We start from the raw sequence: 7,799 nt of genomic DNA on the forward strand, positions 1-7,799 counted from the left end.
GATTATCACTTTAATTATATTGGCTCTACCTGCCCACAAATTATTAATATAATAATAATATAATGTAATAATAAATCCAATTATTTAAATTTGATTTTTTGTATAAAAATATATTATAATCATATTCATATATATAGTCCATGTTTGTTTTGGTAATCATATTCCACAGCTCTTTTGGCCATTCCACATAGAGCTTGTTTGTACATATTCATTTGCTTGTTGTTTCCCCTATTAAACTGTGAGCTCCTTCAGAACAAAGACTGTCTTTTGTTGCTTTTTGTATCCCAAGCACTTAGCACAATGCTTGGCACATAGTAAATGGTTAATAAATGCTTGTTTACTGACTGATTGACTAATCAACTAAAGTGCCAACTATGTAGCAAGAGGCATACTCATCTTATCTTATATGCCCACACTAAAAGCTGAATCCCAGTAGAAGGGCACCCAGGTTTCAAGAGCTTCTATCTACTACCCAGCCAATGCTGCTGAGTAGAAGATGGTGGGTCTCCACTGAGTAGGTAATGGTACTTGTGCATTTTATACTCCTTTACTTCTGAGCAGTGGTTATAGCATCTACTCTAACGGGTCACATTGCAACTTGGAAGGTTGGAATGAATGTTCTTATAATTTAGAAGCAAACTCAAACTACTTCAGTTTTCCTTTATCATGTGAAGAAGCTTCAGTCCAGAAAAAACCACACAATGACATAGTTGAGAGATGCTTTAGGCACCAGAAAAGAGCCCCTGGGTATAAACTATTAGCTTCTGATAGATATCAAAGGGAAATGATTTCTCTTTGGCTGAATGAGTTTTATCATTGCTGACTTGTAAAGCTATGCTATTGCTGAGTTACCACCTGGGAAATAAATGGAAGCAAAAGTATATCGGGCAGGTATCTTATTTAACATCATTTAGACCTGAAAGTGGTTTTCTAGCAAAATCACATTGTATCTACTATTAAATGTATGGATGACGTATCCACTTTGCCTGTTTGTTTATATTTGATGTTGAAAATATGACAATTTTTTAAAAAGCCTGATAGCAATTTTTTCTTCAAATGTTCTTCTTTCATTGATTCCAAAGAGCTATAGGAAGTGACTGGTTTAAAATGCCAGTTAGCAAACATTTATTTGCCATGTTGTTATTTTGAGGCAAAGTTTCATGAAGCAGGTAAATAAATCACTCTTGTTTTATGTATTGGAATGTTTTTGACATACTCCGATTTCATATAATTTTGCTATTCATCATCATGCAAGCCAGATAGATAAATATTCCTATTCTATCTCATAACTCAAGCCTTAGCTTTCGCAAGGCTGGAATGGAGCTGAAAAGGATATTTATCTTGAAAGCTATCAAGAAAAGCCAGACAGAAAGGGGCATAAAAATGAAATGAACTATGGTGAAAGGGCCAGCTGCTCTCCCAGTATCCTCTGCATCATTTTAGCTACCTAACCAGAAGAAAGATTTAGAGTCCCAAATGGTATTCTAGGCTAGAAAGAAATGATGTTGGATAATTTGAGAAAAGGATCAATCTATTCTGTTTCTCAGTCAAGACAGAAGCAGGGGAAAAGGAAATATTTGGCAAAACCCTCTCATTGGCCATGGGCTCCTTTCCAAAAATAACTCCCTCACTACATAGTGATATAAAGTGTATGGGTGTTCAAGGAGGACTGGCATCTCTGATGAGAGGATTTGCTGAGCCCTTTTTAGGTCTACCTTTGGGGTCCACCTGACACTCAACTCATCTGTGACTTTGAAAAGCTATAGAATGAGCAGTACAGGCTAAACTGGGTTGAGGGTGACCAATGGGCCACAAATATGTTAGTGATTTGGGCAGATGTCTGCCTCAAGCATGTGAAAACTTCTCCTTATAGAATGGATAGATAAGAACAATTTGTTAAAGGAGACCATGAAGGCAACTGAAACAAATGACTGTGGAGCACTGAGAGCTTGGTTAGACACTGAAGATGCCAAAGTCACCCACTGCATCCTAGGCTATCAGCAGTCATCCTGACTTTTGTGTTGCTAATGGACTTTGATGACTCTGGAAGAGAGAGTAAGGCTGATGACTTTGTGCAACTCTGCCCCACTTGTCAAGACATCAATCTGTGATATCATTGTTCCTCTTTGAAAATAAAGGACAAACCACCACCAGCGTGTAAATGAAAAGTTGCTAGGTGAGCAGTGGAAAGAGTGTTGAACTTGGAGACAGGAAGACCTGAATTTGTCTTGCCTCAAGACTCTGATTAGTTGTATGGCCAAAGGCAAATCACTTAGCCTCTGGTTTCTTCATCTGTAAAATGTAGATAAGAGTAGCATCTACCTCCCAGGGTTGCAGTGAGAATCAAATAACACAACACACATAAAGCACTTCCCAAACCTTAAAGCATAACTATTTTATTATTAGCTGAATAAATTAAGGAAACTGATTCATTGTTGCTCCATTTCTAGACTGGTGGGGCAAGAAGGCACAACAAAGGAAGGAAAAAAGAACTCACATTACTTCTTGAATCTTGTTAGACTTGTTCCAAATATCCCATTTCCTATATTGCTATAATTGCCTCTGCCTGGGTCTCAGTCTGGAAACAGATTGTGACTTAGAACTTGCCCTGCTATATTACTTACACTAGTAGCAGAGTCATGATCTCAGACATTGCTCTGTTTCCTGTGTATAGGTTCTGTCTCCCCAACTGATTATAAGTTTCTTGAAGCCTGATATCTTTATCTTTGTCTTTTTTTGTTGTTTCTTGGTTCATACTGTTGCTCAAAACCTATAAAGTCACCTTCTTTCTCTTTTCTCTTTCCCTTTCCCAAACCCATCTGTCCTGCCTAGTCTATCTCATCTCAAGTCCCAACTCCTTTATGAAGTCTTATCCAATCCCTAGAACCCAAATAGATTTCATAGGATTATAGATTTATATCTGGGAGTCACCAAGTTAGGTGGTGCTACAAGCATAATTTGAATTTGTTCTAAATCTAAAACCAATTGTTTTTTTACAGTGTTATCTGGCTTGCCAAGAATTTCAAACATCTATCTCTCTTATCTTACACTCCATTGTTTGGGCATGTAAGCATTCTCTTATTTCATATAATTATGATTCATATAAATATGATATAATTCATATAATCAAATAATTATTTCATGCTAGCTCTCCCCTCCTCCAAATCTGGGAATGTGCCATTCATGTTGCCATCAGAAAAAACCCACATTTGCAAATGTAGGTGAGGGAGAGCTAAATGTTAGAGAAGATGCAAAGAGGAAACATTTGATTTATGGTTTTTCTGAAAAGACTGATATGACTTGGAGAGATACTTTGGGTAAATTTGTGCTTATATTGGACCAAGGTGATACCTTGCCTTCCAGTTTGGGAACCACTCATTTGTGGGAAAGGCACCAGGGAAATCAGGTGGTAGATGGGAACGTTTTGCTGCAACCCAATTTAGTGAGCATAATTTTATTGATGTTACAAAAGTCAAGGATGGTGTCTGTGCTTAGGAAAGAGAAACAGGATACAAGGGATGCCTGGGAGATACTGTTTATATGTCCTGTTTCCCTGAAGGACTGTTTTTTTGGGTAGTGACCACACAGGCATAGAATCTTTTTTTTTTTTAAAAACCCTTACCTTCCTTCTTGGAGTCGATACTGTATATTGATTGGCTCCAAGGCAGAAGAGTGGTAAGGGTAGGCAATGGGGGTCAAGTGACTTGCCCAGGGTCACACAGCTGGGAAGTGTCTGAGGTCAGATTTTAACCTAGGACCTCCCCTCTCTATGCCTGGCTCTCAATCCACTGAGCTACCCAGCTGCCCCCCATAGAATCTTTTTGAAGAGAAGTTGATGTATATTTCAGCTGACTTACTTTGAGGGGGATTTTGGGAGCTTGGACTGAAGGGAGTCATTGTACATAACAGGTTGCAGGATTAATTATGAGTGGACTTGGTTTGGATGCTCAGTGCCACATCACAGCCACCTGCCTGAGTCAGTTACTTTAAACATGATATCTCCAAAAATGCCTCAATTCTGGAGGAACTTAAAATAAAAGCACCCAGTTAAGTAAAATATCCTTATAACCCAAGTCACAAGTATCTGAAGATGATACTAATGACTGTGGCACATTAACTGTGTGGTGTTTAGCTTTGAGGTTAGCTATACTTGTCCCTATTAGTCAACTATGATGTGATTACAAAGGAACCCATAAAGATCCTTTATCTCTCTCTCTCTTTCTCTCTTTCTCTCTTCTTCCTTCTTCTTGTTCTTCCTTGTTGTTGTTGTTGTTGTTGTTGTTGTTGTTGTTGTTCTTCTTCTTCTTCTTCTTCTTCTTCTTCTCCTCCTCCTCTTCCTCCTCCTCCTCTTCTTCTCCTCTTCCTCCTCCTCCTCCTCCTCCTCCTCCTCCTCCTCTTCCTCCTCCTCCTTCTCTCTCTATCTTTCACACACACACACACACACACACACACACACACACAAACTTCTCTTCCTGGTAAGTATACCTGAAATTCCTCTGAAAAGAGCCAGAACCTTTTATTCTTCTACAAAAAAATACTTAAAGTTTAAAATACAAAGATTTTAGGGAGATATAGTCATTTATATTCATCTAAATTCTTCTTCTTTTTTTAAAATCTCAATTCTTAATAAGAGCAGATTCCAACAATGGAGAATGGTGAAAAAAACCTCAATGACACTGGATACATGAAAGATACATGAGAGTAGGAGGAAGAAGGGAACAATATAAACATGAAAAAAATAGTGACAAAAAAGAATACACACTCTGAAGAACAACTCCTCCTACTTGACAATTTTGTTAAGGCATAACTTTATCATGGGACAGCTAGGTGGCCCAGTAGATAGAATCAACTTTTTGAGTTCAAATCTGGCTTCAGACACTTACAACTTACAACTGAAATGACTCAATAACAACAACCACCTTAATTGTGCTTCTACTGCTACATGTAATTGTTTCATTTGGGAATGGGGACAGAAATTGGTAAGGTATGCATCTAAAGTCATAATAACAAGTTTTCTCATTATAGCTTTTTTGTAATAATACTACTCCCAGCCTTAATCCAACTGCTTCCCACTCAAGAGAATGAGAATCATAGACTGAGAAAGAATAATTGCAAAATATTAATTGTCATATGAAATGGCATTTCAAATTGCTACTCATAGAAGAAATGCAAATAAAAATAATCCAGGAGTTTTAAAACTTCCCACCCAATAGATTGGCATAGATGACAAAAGATAGAATAATCAACATTGAAGGGGTTGTGCAAAGACAGATACCTCGATGCATTATTGGTGAAGCTCTGAACTACTATAATCATTTTAGAAAATAATTTGGAATATTGAAAATAAAATTACTAACATGCCCAACCCTTAAATTCAGAGATTCCTCTACTAGGCACATACTCCATGGAGATCACTGATAAAAAGAAAGGATTCATATACACCAAAATATTTGGAGTAGCTCTTTTTGTGGCAACAAAGAATTGAAAACAAAGTAGATGCTCCCTACTATGGGAATGGCTAAAAAAAAGCTATGGTACATGAATGTCAAGGAATATTATTGCACTTTAAGATATTATAAATATGACAAATACAGAGAAGCACAGAAAAATTACATGAACTATTGTGAAATAAAATCATCAGAACCAAGTAAATAATATACACAATTATCACAATGTAATGTAATGAACACAATGTACATAGTGACTACATCTATGAATACAGAATATCTAAAATAACATCCATGAATCAATTGAAAAAGAATGTTATAAAATTACAAAGAATAAGCATAAAGAGGAGATAAAAGAAGAAACCTGCTTCTTATGGTATTGGAGGGTATATAAATGTGACACACAGGATATATTGTCAGATATAGATATAGATATGGATATAAATTTTACTGTTTTTTTCTCTTCCTTTTTTCTTTAAAATTATTTTCTGTAATGAATGGCTCTCTGTAAGACATAATGAAAGGGAATTTAGGTGATGTAAAAACAAAATATATTTTAAAATTATTTTTCATTCACAAATTCAATGTTGTAGATTATTTTTACTTTTATTTTTGTTATTTTTCCCTTGATTTTGTTTCTTTTATGTTTATTTTGGGTTCATTATTTTACTGATTTTTTTTGGTCTATAAACTACTCGTTGCCTCTTTTTCGCTTTTGTAATATGAATATTCAAGAAAATAAACAGGTCTACAGTTTGAGTCAGTCATTACTTTTTCCTTCATGGCAAATATATATAAAATAATTTCTGATACCATTGGGCAACAGACATGAGCAGAAATACAGAGGGAAGGGCAATGGGAGCAGAACAGGAGGATAAGGCCAGCTTTGTACAAGGCTGCATAGGAGATGCACCTGTTACAGTTCCTTTGGTAACTGGTTTGTCCCATCTCATCTTTGTGGAGTGGTTCATTGGTTTTTCAAGTCTACTTTGAGTCCCAGGATCCAGCTGGGAGGATCACTGCCCCCCATGGTAGACCTCATGCCACCCATACCTTTGCTAAGCATCAGTGGAAAAGTACAGTGTGTTCCTTTTTTGCTTCACAAAGAAGATGGGGTAGGGGATATTCTAGGTAAAAGAAAAGGACCTAGACCTATTTCATGAAACCAGATGTAGAGGTTGAGGTCAGATGTCCTTTGTTCTCCACTTCAGATAGTCTCAGTAATGTTAGGCCAAACACAGGGGCCAGTTTGTGAAGGGACATTTTTTGGATAAGTTCCTTTTCAGCACTCCTTTTTAAATGTTCTAGCAAGAAAAGGAAAGTGATGAAGTTGGGTTGAGAAGAGTTTGGAGAAAGTGCATCATACAGTTTTCCTTGGCAGCAGTATCTGAGAGGGCAATGCCCTCCCTGAAGACTGAGTAAAGTCTGTAATGAGGAGAGGCTCTGGGAGTTCCAGGAAGTAGAGCTTCAAGGTCCTAGCAATGGCATTGATGTCCATGTCACTCAGTATCCCCAACAAATCCTTATTGTTGGCATCAAAGAGAGCCTTCAGTGCCTGGATGTCAGTGGCCATCCCTGAAATAACATGGATTCCCATTTCCTCAATTCCTCTTTTCTCTACTTCCTTCACACATTGCCAAACAATGTAGGACATCTTGGAGTGTTCTTGCTTCATCACAACGCTAATCTTCACCCCTAAGACTCCTGTCTGCTTTTCAGATGGAATCTGCTTCAGGTTTATGTCTCTGATGGTGAATTTCACACAGAACTCCACCTTGATCCCATTCATCTCAATCACATCCATGTGCCAGTTCTTCTTCTGCATGGTCTGTGGGTCCAGCTGGATCTGTCCTTTACCCATATCCTTGTCTATGATCTCATTGTTGCCTTTGCTGACCTCGGTCTTATCATAGCATTTCTGACAGCAGAGAATCCACAAAGACTGACAGCCCTCCAGCTCAATCTCAAATTCCTCATCACATCAGGGTTCAATCTGTCCAGAAAAACCCTGGATTTTGCTTTGTTGATGAAATAGCCTAACAACTTCTCCTCTATCTAATGCAAATACAAGTTGGCAAACTGCTTAAACCCCTTAGTGGAATGAATGAAGACATGTAGGAAGCCACAGACCATTTTGGTTACACTGTATCATATCTTTTGACATATTGTATTATTTTTATCATCTTTGATATAATTTTTTCTATGAGAATAATAGTAACTTTGACCTCACAAGGTTTTTGTGGCATTCAAATAGTAGAATGCATACGAAACACTAAAATTTTAAGGTACCATGTAAATATCATCTCTTTATTATTGTCGAAAAATTGTTCACTTCAGCAGAATTGTTTGACA

At 37.3% G+C, this 7,799-nt stretch overlaps 1 pseudogene; it reads right to left on the bottom strand.

Annotated features, from left to right (window-relative positions):
* Positions 1-6,505: 6,505 nt before the first annotated feature.
* LOC123233331 lies at positions 6,506-7,580 on the bottom strand (annotated as a pseudogene).
* Between the last annotated feature and the right edge of the window lie 219 nt (positions 7,581-7,799).

The sequence above is a fragment of the Gracilinanus agilis genome, chromosome 2, assembly GCF_016433145.1.
Source record: "Gracilinanus agilis isolate LMUSP501 chromosome 2, AgileGrace, whole genome shotgun sequence".
Lineage (NCBI taxonomy): Eukaryota > Metazoa > Chordata > Mammalia > Didelphimorphia > Didelphidae > Gracilinanus > Gracilinanus agilis.